The sequence below is a fragment of the Haemaphysalis longicornis genome, unplaced genomic scaffold, assembly GCF_048455015.1.
Source record: "Haemaphysalis longicornis isolate Haplotype H1 unplaced genomic scaffold, Haemaphysalis longicornis Haplotype H1 scaffold_3, whole genome shotgun sequence".
Classification (NCBI taxonomy): domain Eukaryota; kingdom Metazoa; phylum Arthropoda; class Arachnida; order Ixodida; family Ixodidae; genus Haemaphysalis; species Haemaphysalis longicornis.
In genome coordinates, this window is record NW_027526335.1 from 153,436,267 (window position 1) to 153,451,902 (window position 15,636).

The 15,636-nt window shown below is 48.4% G+C and overlaps 1 pseudogene across 1 annotated transcript; it reads right to left on the reverse strand.

The window, feature by feature from the left end:
- Positions 1–4,986: 4,986 nt before the first annotated feature.
- LOC144175137 (very long chain fatty acid elongase AAEL008004 pseudogene) lies at positions 4,987–7,355 on the reverse strand (annotated as a pseudogene). Its single transcript, XR_013323620.1, has 2 exons — positions 7,231–7,355; positions 4,987–7,149 (listed from the first exon to the last, which is right to left on the reverse strand). The product of XR_013323620.1 is annotated as a very long chain fatty acid elongase AAEL008004 pseudogene (transcript).
- Between the last annotated feature and the right edge of the window lie 8,281 nt (positions 7,356–15,636).

Consider the following 15,636-nt stretch of genomic DNA (forward strand, 5'->3'; position numbering starts at 1 on the left):
ACGGCTAATATCAGGTCGCAGGAAAGGCTAAAATGCAAGAATGATAATAAAGCATAAAATAAAAACAAGCATGTGAGAAATATAGTGTGTAAATTTGCATATAGCCTATTTAAATAAGGCGCGTAATGTAGTATCGACTTCTTGTTCTCAATTTTCTTTGTTGCTCTTTGTTGTTTTGGGGTTTCGTGTAAGGCGTTTTCCGCAGTCAGGAAAGATAATCTGAATTGTTGCGTTCTTTCTTCCTCCATGCAAAAATATCGTTTGTACTTTGAAAAACAGCCACACGGTTTGGATGAATGAAACGATGTTATTTCACCCCCTTTTTAACTGTCTTGAGACGAAGCTACCACACCCCGAGAACAGTACACCAACCGATGCCTTCACAACATCCCCCTCTGCACCGTGTTTTCCCCAAAAATGGAAAGCTACATGTCGAAACTACCCACAATTACGCAATCTCTTCCACATAATAGTTGTATGCCCCCACACTCAACTTTTCAACCACTAGCTTGACCAAAGCAGTGTGTGGCGCTGCAGTGCACGCTGGTGGAAAAGCCCCAGCTCGCCAGGAAGTGCCAAGGTATCCTGGGCTGAGGACACTTCTCCCCGAAAGAGCACACGAAGATCGCACTTTCTGTAAGATAGTTTAGCCACTCATTCACAAGAACCTTATATGGAAACGACGAAGGAACATTGATATTGATAACACGGGGTTGGTACTTTATTCTTGATAAGGGACCACCGCTCACTCTGCACATGGCCCCGTTGATGCTAAGGGGAAGAGGTCCGATTGAATAATTGGAAGAATTCTAAAGATTTGGCCACGCCTGCCTGGTACAGAATCAGAACCTCTCCTTAAATGTCACCCCTTGTCCTCAAGCAAAGTCCTTTCGAAAGTCCCATCAACAGTAGAACTGAATGTGGGACGAGTATTTTATTACAGCAACGTTGCCTGTGCACCATCTTACAATGATTGATATTCAAGAGGGGAGCTCAATTAGTCGGGAATCAATAGGAACAAGTAATGCCCGTATTAGAGAAGTCGCCACAGATCGTGTTATGTACTTAGACGCACATAAGCAATCTGTCTTGCAAGGAGCGTAGTTCCAATTGTGCCGAGAACAACACTTGCGTTTTAGGTGATGCCCTTCTACAGCCGAAGGGAGTTACATGTGAAAAAAGGTATATGCGTGAAGGAGACGATACACGATATGAAGAAGAAAGGACAACCACTAGCGTTGGTCTTCGCTTTCGAGCTGTTTCGAGTAGTTTCGAGCTGAATCTTGGAGTTGTGGGCGGACGAAGATGACCGTGTCCTCAAAAAGAAACAAACGAAATGGCGCGTGGACTACTCGTATAAAACACATGAGTGGCTTTTAATTAGTGTGGCTTCCGCACTGGTCATACAACACGTATTCATATAATGCAATGCGTTCACGTTTTTATGAAGCAGCTACTGTTTTCAGACTGCATGTCGCTTCAACAATTCTGTGCACCCTCAGTTATTGATCAAATTGGGTGGAACCGCGGTCGATAGCTTGCATTCAGAGCTGTAAATTATTATGGTTCGTAACGGAGGGCCCGTGTAATGATCCTTGTAGTTAGTGACGTCATGTAATGACGTTTCTACGCGCTGATGTTATTGGTTGGTGCATCGATTGTGGTTGTTTACGTCCCTTCAATGCGTACCTGGAGGCTGTGGCTTTTTAGTTAGCGGGGGATTACATTCGCTACATTTAATTATCCCGCTCTTAACTCATCGTAAATATCTTCGCGTTACCCTATGTTAGCGATTTGGTAGATGCAGGTGCCGCATCGAAGCAAGATGGTCCATCGCAGTCCACCAATTGGCACTTCAAAGTCTGAAGTTGCAGTCAGACGTGAAATGGCGAATTGTTGGTTCGAATACGCCCAAAATTACCAGGATCGTGAAATGTATTCTGATTGTTTTGTCAGAGTATAATGAAACAAACACCCCTTCGTGTAACGACAACGATTGTTGAAACACTCAGATTTCTGGGGAGTGTCGAATACGGTAGAACATATCCAACATTCCGTCCCATACGCTAACTTAGAAGATTGTATTTTTCACGGGCCCCATTGCACATCAGTCTCAATACATTCCACATTCTCCTCCTTTAACCTTGTGGACTTGGGTAGCCTCTGACCAGCTGACGGGTCAGTTGGCGTCGGTGAACGTGGCGCGGGACATTCTCGACGATAAATGTTGCGTGTAAATACGGGGTTTTCATCCTCCTCCTCCTTAGCTTTCCCGTGTGGGATTCGTACGCTGTCGTTGACTTTCACGGAGTTTTCGTGACGGAACGGTCGCCATCACTGACGCCACCAAAGCTTCGCGTTAATTTTAAACTGCCGTAATGGTGCCGGAATGACGAAGTCGGATAGACGTCGGCTTCATAACAAAAGGGACCGAAGTTACATTCCCACCAGGGGAAGCGTGCTTTTTCTTGAGTTATTTAATGTGCCTTCGCGCATCATCATTGCTGGTTTGCGTAATCCGCTGTGTGAAGTTGGCTTCCCGCAGTGCGTTCTCCTGATGAGGGAGTCGCCATCAGGGAGGCTTGGAAAGTTTTGCTTTAAAAAATTGGCTTGGTTGTCGCTCCCATTCCTGCCCACTTTTAGGTCTCAAGCTGCTTATGAATGGATGCGCATTGCTATGAAGCATGAGCTCGAAACACATTACACACCTTGTTCCAGCGGCTATCTCTCCGCCGTCATTAAAGCTCCTGGGGCAGAGTCGTGTATACTCATTTCAGTGCCTCGTTGACCTCGACTCTGTATTTTCTGTCAGCTACTCAGAAAAGAGTTTTTCAGGTTGTCCCCCACAACCGAAAACCTAAGTGCGGGATTTCATTGTACCGAACTGTTTAAATGACATAAGCCTAAGTGCGGGATTGCATTGTACCGAACTGTTTAAATGACATAAACCTAAGTGCGGGATTGCATTGTACCGAACTGTTAAATGACATAAACGTGCGGACTGCTGTTGAATTGTCTTCCCTCCATGCTATTCTTATGAGACGCCGGTATGACGCCGCTACTAACACCCCCGTTTCCTCAAAACTGACGTAAAAAGCGATGAAAATATGCATTAGGCTTCGGAAAACCGATACGACATCTAGACAATAACGAGAAACGACGTAAAAGGTTTTCTCATTAGAAATTCAACCTCGGAAATATTGTGCAGCAGTGTGACTTTGGAAATTACGCTTCGAACCTCCGGCGGCCCATTCACGGATTCTCATTCCATATCCCGTAGGGGCTCTGACCCGTCGCGCCCTCTAGGGGCTTGCTTGAACATACATCCCCACGCTCTTCGTTTCGTGTTCAAACAAACGCCGTGCGCCTGGTCTCGCGGCGTACACGTTTCGCTTTTGGTTAGCAATTTATTATCCAGGTTGAAATACCACACGGTGCAGGTTTTTCTTCTTAATTGCTTGTTTTAAAACAAAAAAAATTTGTCACTAGTGTAATCTATTGATGGCACATTTCTGCATGTAAACACAATTTCGGGTAGTTTCGTTTCCTTTAGGTAAGTTCCAAATCTTGCTTTGTACGTTTCTGTGCTTTGGTCTGCTTTGTGTCGGTTTCGGGTACTTTTCTGGAATGTTTAGCAAATTAGCGCGATTTCATCTGTGGCTACGTGTGCTTTCTAGTGACTTCTGTTTCACTTGAATGGCTTTGCCCGCTTATGTCTGTTTCAATTGTCCCGTAGCTAACTGTAGGAGCCTAGCGGCACTGAACATAAGTGCATGGTTGTTTTAAGCAGCACAGCTGTTTGGACCGCCGCAAGTCCGTCCGGCGTAGACCGGAAACCCCGAGCGTACGGGTGCGCGTGTCTCGCGGAGACCGCCGCGCGTCGTCCTTGCTCGCGCGTGGGCTTCCGCCACATGAGGGCTTGCGTATGCCACGGGTCTGCCGCCCTCAAGGTGGTAATGACAAATATGTCAAGCCATCCCGTCGCAATCTACACGTGGAGGCGGCCACTGGACCAGTTGACAAAGTCGAGGCCTACGAAAGGGAAAACGCGCTACAAAAGGATTTTCTCTGCGTGGCGGTGTCGTCGGAAGATGACGACGAAAGGTCTGACGATGATTGCTACTGAATAAAACACTGTACTTACCTTGATGGTCTTTTCTTTACAGTGCCGCCCCAAACGCCTTTGCACTGCAGAGTTCCGGCTGCTCCCTCTCTCCCGGGATCCCCTGCCATTGGGGGAATCCAACTTCAACTGTTTTTCCAGCCTTAAACCACTTCTGCAGGGTGCACCAATTTTCCTTAATTGGTGTTGTTTTGACTGTTTGAGGTTGGTCTTGCCTGTTATTATTCCACTTTGGATGCTTTCTTTCCGTTTTAGTTTGTTTTTTTCTGAAAACCTGCTCTAAGCAGTTGCGGGCTTCTACGCATTATAAACTGCAAGTACGCGGCCCGGTCCCAGGCCGCGTACCACCGCTCTATCCACCAAAAGCTATATCTCCCAAGCACCGCTCGCGCCACGGCGTTCACAGAATATTCACTTCGACACACTGAAACTGTCCTTCGTATTCCAAAACTCAGCAACTTCTCAAAGACACCCTTTGTCACGGCCACATCGTAAGGCAAAAAAGCGCGAATATTCCTGCATTTCGTATTATATGTTAAGTGTTGCACAATTTCGAACTGCTGTTAACAGATGGGGCGAAAATGGAACATTGTGGAAGGAGAGAAAAAGCACCACTAATATCAGTTCATGAAAAAATCAGGAATACAAAACTTATGCAGTAAAATGCGGTTAAGAAGTACTCGGTTCAGATTAATTGTATGGTTAAGACGAACAACACATTTGCTCTCTTGTAACATCCACAACGACAAACACGTCCGCGTAAGAAGAATTTCTGATAATACGAACACGTTTTCGTGAACCCTTCCAGTATGTCTGAACAAGCGTCTACAGTATATCGAGGTTACACAGCCGAAAAACACGAATAGGAAGAGAGAGTCATCCCTTTATTGGGCCTTAGGCGGGTTTATGGGAGCGGCGTGAAGGGACATAACGTACAAAAAGGTGAATAAATCTGCCCTCCGTAAGGACACTTGTAGTGTGTGTGAGTTCTCCTAAATTTCAATCAGTATTTTGTTGCAATGTTTTGAATATATCGTAAAGCTCATAGACGGCATCACAGTACAATGTGTTCGTTCGAGAACACTAGCTTCTGAAGTACTAACAACAGGAGTAATATTTTTATACATGAATGAAATATATTTATTAACAAGAAAACGTGCTCAAGGGAGAAGCGCCGTTGACGGTGATAAAGTCGCATGAATCAAAGTTGCAACTCAATCTTCCCGTGGCCGCGGTGAGGTTGAGAAGCGAAAGAGAGAATCTTAAATCACAGTTAATAGTTTGTATCACCTTGAACATCAGCTCAAAGCTACACGGCACATTGCCCAAGGCGACAAGATTAATTGGTTCGCCTTGTGCACAAGCGAAGCTGCACCGAAGTCGGGCGCGCATCTACCGTAAAGCTCAACTTTGAGAGTGCTGTATCTTCCTACTGCTGTCATTAAAAGTGGACTTAAATTTCTCGATACTTAAACAGAGGATGCAATGACCACGACAAAACAAAGCGCATGAGCGTGCTTTCGGAATGTTGGTGCGTGCATGTACGCATTCTACCTTGCGGGCAGTGTACTTGGAACAATTGTTACGTTTTAGGGACTTCAAGTAGGTATATTTTGATGAACTGTCTGCTTCAAAGTACGTGGTCCTGATTTATGGCTACCGTCGCATCAAAACATTGGCAACTTTTTTCATCAAGACGTAATGCCCGTGGATCGCGCTTTTTAAAAGAATTCAACCGGACATAAAGATTTATACACGTTAGCCTATCGAAGAGTATTCGCTAGCATACAGTTAGATTCGTGTACAGATATTCTTGCTGCTAACTTACTGGTGCATGTGGTATCCCGTTGAATGTACGGATTTCAAACTTTTGAGCATTGCGAGGGAAGTACCACGGTTTGAACTGCGGCTACTGAGCTTTGCTTTTTGATTCAACTCTAGTATGGGGCCTCTTCCGGTTCATGTAGCACTTGATGTAGAATCTCATGAACATAACAAAAAAGAAAATACCCTGTGGCAGCGTAATGCAGATATGGGTTAGAGGGAAGCCGCAGTCTTTAATAAGCGGGATCAACATATGGAAAAAGAGAATCACGAATTGAGCCAGCTGGAACTGCGTCAGGTAGCGTTTCCACCACAGGTGTTTTTGAACAGCTGGTCCCAGGGACGAGAGAAAATAGTATGAGTACATGACCACATGAACGAAGCTGTTGAATATGAGTCCGAATGCGACGTGGCCGTCACCTCCGAAAGCAAGTCCGAACCAACCGTTGAACACAACAAGTACGTGGTGCACCACGTGCAATGTGGATATGTGCGAGTCCTTCTTGCGCAGCACGAAGAACACGGTGTCCAGAAGGTCGGCAGTCCGGACCATCATGTACCACCAGCAGTGCGACAGGAGGCTCATGGTCTGGTCGTCGCGTGTGTCGAAGTCGATGCCCTGGCAAAAGAAGCTGTAGCGGCCGCTGAGGTACGTCTTAGAAAAGAAGGCGAACACAAAGTAACAGTTGAGGAGCACCATCGCGGCATTGTAGAGCTGGATGATTGGCTTGATTTCATCGTAGGGTTTCCGGCTTTTCATGAAACGGGGCCCTCCAATCTTGACGAAGTAAACATAGATCAATGGCAGCAACACGATGAACGGCTTGCTGCCAACGAGCGGCCAGTCGGCTGTGCGTGGATCGCGCATGAAGAAGGCCGACATAGCGTCGCCCGCCGTGGAGCCAAATCCAGTGCCCGCTCTGGAGGCGCTCAGCTCCATGTTTTGAGGGCCCTTTGCCTGGAGGTGGTGTGCCGCCGTTCCGCTGGAAAATCAAGAATTCGTCTTCCCGCTTCCTGGCGCAACGCCGAACTTTACGTCTTTGGGGGCGTCCCATTTTCCGTGATTCTTCCTTTCCGAGTGCACGCTAGAACACTTGCGTCTCCTTTAGTATGCACGCGGATTAGCAGTTGTCTGCCATCGTGGATTTTGCCAGGTTCTGCCGGTGAGCTGGAGGTAGGGTGAAGATGGCGAGGGCAGCACGCTGTAATGTGGCAATAAAGAAAACCAGCAAATGCGTTACGTGCTCGCTGTAATGCACTCGCTGTAATAATGTAATACGTACACGCTAACTCGACACACAGGCTGTGTCCGTGACGACATATCACCTGATCCCTTTCTTTACTGTTCTTCTGTCGACCGACTCGCTTAGAGCCGCTACCGATTGCCGCAGGTTATACTGGAAATTTTTGACCACGTGTTCTGAGAGGCCTTCGGAACGCTTGCTGCGGTGACCGATGTCACGCCATCATGTGTCTGTGTGCTGGCGTTATTCGCCAGCGCCTTAGTGTCTTATCTACGTCCCGCTAATGTTGGCGCGGATTTCACTTCCTGTTCAGTAGCCCGGAGGCATCTTATTCGCCCAGTTGCCTGCGCCATGAAGTTAACTCTGTTCGTTAGCGATTCTACAGAAACCCCGCCGTGGTTATTTGATGCAAATGTGGTCGACGTTGAAGCGGAATGCACCAATGCTTTCTGAATTTTAAAGCGGGAAAGTGCACAGCTGCAGTGTAGTAGGAACAGCCAATTATTGAACCGGATGCTCGTAAATGTACAACCATTGTCAGCTATTTGCATTTACGTCAGTCAGACGTCTGTAGAGAAACAGCATATATAGAGCACCGCGCATCACATATATCCAGATTGTTCGCCTATCTAATGTGTTTGTTCGTCATTTCAAGGCCTCTGCGTTATCAGTATGGCTTGAAAGCCTACCTCGGAAGGTTTTTTCCAAATCCATCAAGTATTTTTTATACTTAAGTATATACATCATTTTATAACCATTATCAGCGCAAAATATAAATGATACACAAAGTGGTAGAAAGGAACAGGAGAGTGTTTCAGTCCTAAATACTTTATTTTTGGAAGAAAATGCAGCTTATATTCAAGCTTTGGTCGCCCACCTGGCACTGCGACAAAAAAAAGCTCAATTAGTGGCCCGTCTCCGCAAGAGCAATTTATTAATCGACATGGTTACGCAAGGATGCAGTGAAATATCGAAACTCTCGGTCGGTCAGCGAGATGGTACACGCTTTGCAAGAGCGTGGACCATCAGCGTAATATAATATCATTAATATTAAGAAACTATAATATAATGATCAATCAATCAATCAATCAATCAATCATACAACCTATATTAAGTGCCTAGGAACAGCTGAAACCTTCGTGCTGCCGCACTGAGAGGAAAAAAAGGCAGCACTGAAATACATCAGCGGCTGGCCCATAAACAGCCAGTAAAAAAGGAGGGTGAGTAAAGAACAATAAAAAACTAGAAATGCTACAAAGAAGAAAATTACAAGAAGCATCCAACATACAGTACATGATCAACAAAGACTAAGTTCTAGTAGATTTCAAAAAGATGATCATACAGCAAGAATAGCAATAGGATGAAGCGGCAACTGCGCATGAATGTACGCAACAAAATACAGGAAATATTTGTAACTATTAACAGAACATGATACATTATAGAAATATATGTTGCTGCGGCCTTCCCGGGCCCCTTAATAATGTGCAATGTAAGACGAGTTGAGTACAAAATTGTGTTATAGTACATACAATTAAACGCATAGCATCAACATCGTACACGAACAAATAAGAACCTACTCTGTGACATCAACTCACGCATGAGGAAATAACGGAAGAAAAGGAGTACTGCCAAGATGAAGTTAGTGCACCCCAGCTAACAACCAGGCCAAAAATTCTTGACGAGGACGGCGCAAAATATCGAGTTTCCTGGACTGAGAGTTATATAGGCGCTGCCGTGTTTGAAGAGGAGAACGTGTGCTAAGCGCTCCATCTGCGTTAAAAGGGTGTTTAAGCCTCGCTGTATTTTTTCGGAACAGGAAAACTGATTGATGCAGGCAGTTCCGGGCGTGTAATAACACCATAAAGCAGTTTGTATATGTTATTTATTTATTTATTTATTTATTTATTTATTTATTTATTTATTTATTTATTTATTTATTTATTTATTTATTTATTTATTTATTTATTTGTTTGTTTATAAGGAGTTTTCCAATACTGCCAATACTCACGACACGCCGGGACCATCTCGGACACGACAGTGAATCCTCTCCTGTTCTTTGTACAGGTCACGTTGTGGAACGTCACAGAGTGCCGCCCACAAAGCGGGCTATCGGGGAGCGACACCGTTATAGGCATTCAGCTCATCCAGGATGCACGGCATTGCCCACGTGGCACAGCGACGTGTACCGTGATCCAGGCATTGACAGCAGAGCCACCGCCACAAGTGCATATAAGCTGCTTCACTGGGCTACAGATCAGAGGGCACGGTGGGACCATCTCGGACACGACAATGAATCCTTTCCTGGTCTTTGTACAGGTTCGCAGGTTATATGATGATCCTCATTTTGCGAAGTGATTATAGATGCCTTATTGTCTTACCGTTCCCGGCAAAGTGTATCTCAATGATTGACGAGGCATTTACTGCACTCTTACGCAAAAGGGACTAAAATAGGGACTAAAATACAGCTGTTAGTCTCCGCGGGCAACAGTTCATCTTCAAGGGGAGTATCTCCAGCAGAGTGTGTCCCGTTTGCACAAATGCGAACTGACTGTTCGTCCCCGTCGATCTATAAGGAGTAATGGGAAGACGAAACGCATGCATTTAGTCTCTTTGCTGCAATCTCATGCAATGTCGTCGTCGTTGCCATTTCGAGCATATGTCTGTGGACAGTTTCAGATTTGCAAAGCACAAGTCATTGCTGTCAGTGGGTCTTTTTAATGGTGCCACGGGAGAAAATATCGATGGCAATTATCACAAAAGCTCTTAGTGTCAATCGAGCGGCTGGTAATGGCAAGAAGCGACGAAGCGCGATTTACAGACGGTTCTCGGTAAGTTTATATAGATACGCTGGGTTGCATACGATTCGGGCGAAGTAATAACGGGCAATGAGATTTCAAGCCCGTCGACGATAACAAAAATATTAGTGACAATACCAAACATTGATCCCCAAACGTACTGAATATGTATATGTTTAACAGACGAGAAAAAATTCCCTCGCACTTCCCCGAGGGGGAGAGTGTGTAAGTGCGAATGCACGGTTGTTGATTGCGCGATTACGGTGGATATCGTGATCTTGGAGTGGAGAGGAGGCGCCCAACACCCGCAGTCACTGAGCGGAGAGAGGAGGAGGAGAGTAGCGCCCGCCGTTACGGCGAGGGCTACACGAGCGCCCTCACGCGTCGGAATGCGGAGCGCCCGCTACGCGAGCGAGAGCTCTCCCGCCCAAAGTGGAGAGGAGGCGCCCAACACCCGCAGTCACTGAGCGGAGAGAGGAGGAGGAGAGTAGCGCGCGCCCATCTCCCCCCGTTGCTAGGGAGACGAGGAGGAAGACGAGGAGCGCGCGCACCCGCAGCTGTTGCTATGCGGACGACGGCGGCGGACGATTCAGGCTCGCTTAAGAAGTGCATTCGCACTTAAAACGCATTAGTGGCTGTTGACAACAACCGCAAAATAAAAATGCTCGCTACAGGTAAGCGCCTTGCAATTATCGTTTACACTTGGTACATAAATACATTGTGCACCAAAGCTATCACAATGCTGTAACTGCTATAAAACCCAGTTGCATTTCCCCGTTAGGATAGTCTAGCGACGCTAACTTGAAGAATTCAGCAGGCTACGTCACACCGAATTTCCTATTCTGACACTCCCAAAGGCGACCGCTTTCACACATGATACCTATAGCACTTAACAAATGTATAGAAAACTGAGAATACGCTCAGTTAGCGCTAATTTGTCCTTAAACAAATGAGTCATCCGATCACCCCGCCATCTATCTCATCTAGGCAACGAGTTGATTGCTCTTTACGAGAAAAAAATATGATTGTGAGGCTGTACTTAGAATGCAACTGAGTAATAGTCCCTAAAGTTAGCAAAGCAATAAGCGCAAAGCAGAAATCGTGTTCACGGTCGCTTGCACGGATAGAAGTTCCAGCACTGGCCAGTTCCAAAGATCATCTGGCACAGCACTACACGCTGTACACTTGCAGATTATCTACCGGAGCATCCGTCCGGCGGTGTGGTGTAGTGGACAAGTGCAGCGTTCGTGCGGTGCACGTGCAGTGGTGATTCTGCTTCCGGCCACCGCTGCAGTGAACGGACGCAGGATGCAGGGCTCCTCAGGGGCGGTTAATGCGGCCAATGCTGGTCGCGGAAACAGGATGTTTGCTCAGGACGATAGTTATCAAGTTTCGTTGCCGAAATTGCCTACAGGACGTATTGTTTTTAATACAGTTTTTTTTTTGCACGCTGACATGCGTGCCCGCCGGTATTGCGTTGAAGATTTCCGCAATGCTTTGGCTCGGCTGGAATTGCTCCCTGAGGTGCTTGCCTTGGGGGCGTTCCAAATGAGTCACGTATGGGCGGTGACGTTCAAGTCGGAGCGAGGCGTCAAGAAGATTTTGGAAGCAAAGGAGCTTCACGTCAAAGGTCGACACTGCCTCGCCATCGCCCCTGCCAACCAGGACCTGCGGCTGAAGCTCCACTGGCTGATTCACAACGTGACCGAGGACGACGTTCGAGTTGCGCTGGCTCCCTACGGGAGGGTCAGCGCCGTTTCACGGGAGCGCTGGCGTGGACAAGGCGTCCATGACAAGGGCTCGACGATGTGGTCCGTGACCCTCAAGCTCAACGCGGGCGTGAGGGCTGAGGACCTGCCGCACCAGCTCCGTGTCGCAGGCGAGCAGGCGCTCGTGGTCGTGCCCGGCAGGGCCCCGCAGTGCCTTCGCTGCTCTTACACGGGGCACATGAGGCGCGACTGCAAGGTGCCGCGCTGCACTCTCTGCCGCCGCTTCGGTCACGAAGCGAACGAGTGCGTGCGGACGTACGCGAAGGTGGCCGGACCGGTGGGGGATGTGTACCGAACGAAGAACATCATGGACGAGGAGGAGGCGCAGGCGGCTGCAGGAGGGGGCGGCGGAGACCCGGTGACGGAAGACCCGCCGCCTGAAAAGAGCGCTGAGGTGAAGGAGTCGGTCGCCGTCGTAGTGCTACCTGCGCAAAGTGCCAACGAAGGAGACCAGCTGACGTACGACGGCGACGGTGAGAGCCCGGTGAGCGTGGCGGGTCAGTTTCCGGAGTTGGAAACTCCCGCCCCCCAACAGGGCGTCGACTTGAAGACTGGCGACCAGGACCAGTCTGTGGCCAAGTGCCTGCGTCAAGACAGTGTCGGGCAACGGGGAGAGGGGGACGGCTCCGTAGCAGTGGGGTCGGTGAGTGTGGGACCTACGTCGCGGCGCTCGAGCTTCAAGCCACAGCTTAACACGCCCTGCGACAGAGGACCCACGGCAACGAAGAATTCGTAAGAACGCCATCCTTGCCTACGCTTTCGGGCTGCTAAAAGTATTTTTAAATTGTCTTTGTGTGTCGTTGAAAAGCAAGGAAAGTGCAGGGCGTGTTATAGTGGTGGCCTTAAGCTCGTTAGTTGTGTTACGTTGGTTTTTGGTTCTGTGTCGGGTGTAGAAGAGTTTTCCTTACGGTCATTGCACGTTTTTTTGGGGGGGGGGTGTTGGGTGTCGAAGAGTTCTTCCTTCGTGCCAGGGCGGGGGTTTGGGGTGTTTAGTATGTACGAGCGTCAAGTGAAGCTCACTCAACGGGCTCAAGTTGGAACCGTAATTTTTTTTTTGGAAGGGGGGGTGGTTGTTTTCGTCGTTTTACGGTATTTTTTTTTATATTTTCAAATGTACCAGCGTAAATGATTTGGGATATGTTTGTTTCCTGTCTTAACCTGGTGTATTTAAACACGCCAATCCGTATTGCCACGCTTAACGTCAGGGGGCTTGCTGACAGGAGACGGCAGAATCAGTTGTATCGTTTAGTGACCGAACAGGACCTGGATATAGTGGCGGTACAAGAAACGAAGGTTGAGAGAGAGGAGCAGACAGATCGTATGGTGCACCCGTTTGAATCGAGGTACGATGTGTGCGTTGCTCACGCGGTCGGGATGTCTGCGGTCGTCGCCCTGTTGGTACAGTCGCGTGCGATTTGAAGGTAATCACGCGAGCTTCGACCGATAAAGACGATAACGCCCCAGCGCGGCATTTTTCGCTGCGCCTGGGACCAAGATTATGCATTCTTCTCTCCCTCGGTCGCTGTTCCTTCAAGCAGTCATCACTCCCGCGGCTAGTAAACCACCCTTTTCGCTTTGTGGTGATTTTGCGTGGTTGTACTCACGTGGGCGTTCTTCTTGGTTATCATGAGCAGCGATAGCACCCATTGTTATAAATGTCCGCTATTTGCCGACAATGTGTTTGTGCGGACCTTTCGAGAACTGCTGTAAGATACTACAAGTGGGATGTCGTCGCTGGGTGCGCGATAACAAAAGAGGAAGGGGTTACTGGGTTTGCCGCGGGAGTGATGGCCGCTTGAATGAACAGCGCACGAGGGAGAGAAGAATGCTTAAACAAGGAACCAGGCGCAGTAAAACAAGCCGTGCGGGGGCGTTATCGTAGTGGTCGGTCGACGCTCGTGCGATTACCTTCAAATCGCACGCGACTGTACGAAGTAGTTTGGGGGCAACCCTAGAGACCATCACCGCGTCCGAGTGTGGGCGTTTTGTTGTGTGCGATTTTGTTTTAAGTGCGAATGCACTTCTTAACCGACCCTTGTCATCCGTCCGGCGTGCCGCCCGCACCCCGCTCCGCCAGCAGGTGTTATCTCTCCGCGCTCCTCCTCTCCCCTAGCAACGGAGCGCGCGTAGCAACGGAGCGGCGCCGCGTGAGGGCGCGCGCATCGACGGCGCTCCGGCGGGTTGGGCGCGGGCGCGCGCGGCTGCGCGGGCGTAGTAACGGGTTGCGCCGCGTGAGGGCGCGTTCATCGGCGCTCCCGGCGGGTTGGGCGCGGGCACTCGCTGCTGCGCTGGTGTAGTAACGGGTTGCGCCGCGTGAGGGCGCGTCTCCCCTCCCTCTCCACGCGTACCCTCTCCAATCCACTCGTTTACCGCCCCTGAGTAATCAACTCGTGCATTCGCACTTTCACATGCTCCCCCTCGGGGAAATGCGTGGGGAATTTTTATCGTCAAGCGAATGGCGCTTGATCTGTGTGTACGCGCCCACAAAGGCAGCGCAAAGGAAGGTGTTTTTTTAGGATGTTCGCGGGTTTTGCGATACGGATAGGCTCGTTATTTTACTTGGGGACTTTAATTGCGTATGTTCCGCGAAAGACAAAAGTAGCTCGACAAGATTCCGCGATGTGAGTACAATAGTTTTAACTGATATCGTCGCTGACTTTGCGCTAGAACATGTGGGCGATAGCCTTGGCAGTAGAGGTACCGCTCGCTATACACACTTCCAGGGCAGCAGTCATGCGCGTCTCGACAGAGTGTATGGTTCGACAGAGATTCTCCCGGAGTGTGATAGCTACCGAGTCTCCCCCCTTTCCTTCAGCGATCACTGCCTTGTTACCGTAACCGTTGGTAGAATTGCAAAACCAGGCAACGCGTTCTATTGGTGTATTTGGAAGCTTAATAACAAGCTGCTGCAGGATGAACATTTCGCTGAGGCCGTTAACGCATGCGCACGGACGTTTTTCGGTGGAGAAGAGAACGTTAACTTTACGCTCAGTTGGGAGCTCTTCAAACAAGAAAGGCCCTTCAAGGATCATCCGCAATCAAATACGACGAGAAGCAAAGAGAAGCCTGGTTACGAAGTACCCTGGACGTTTACGTCAAGGAAGAGTGTGAATCGCCCGGGGCGTTGAAGGATGACATTAGAGGATTAAAAGCGCAGCTCGAAGTAATAGATAAAGAGACATATGAGGGTGAGCTTGTGCGCGCAAGAGCTGAACGATTTCTACACGGGGAAGCGCCGACTAAAAGAGCGTTCAGCGCGGAAAAAAAGTATGCTCGCAGAAATGCGATACTCAAAATTGAAGCCGAAGGTGTGGTTTATAGTGACCAGGCTAATATAGAGGGTTGTTTTTGTGACTCTTATAAAATTTATTTTCTTGTCATCCTGTCGATGCCGTCAAGTTTAGAGAAGAATTTACGTCTTTGTTACCGTGCTTAGACAAGATAGTTATGGCGCATCTCGAAAGATATATTACAGTAGACGAGATACGCGGCGCTATCGACGAGTTGAGCCCAGGGAAGACGCCGGGACCTGATGGCCTGAGCGCCGCTTTCTACAAGGCGTTTAAGGGTGACTTCAGCCCGGTCTTATGTAAAGTTTACTCTGAGGCGTACCACAAAGGTGTGCTGCCACCTTCTTTTCTCGTGTCGCACACTGTATTTATACCGAAATTGGAGGAGGTTGCGAAACTATGGCAGATCCCTGGGTATCGTCCTATTAGTCTGACAAATGTCGATTATAAGGTTTTAATGAAAATATTGGCTAGCCGCTTACAGACTGTCATAAAGGACGTGGTAGGGCCGCATCAAACGTGCGGGATAAAAGGGCGGTCGATAGTTACAAATATTCATACTGCCCGAAGTGTTCTCGAGTGTTGTGACAC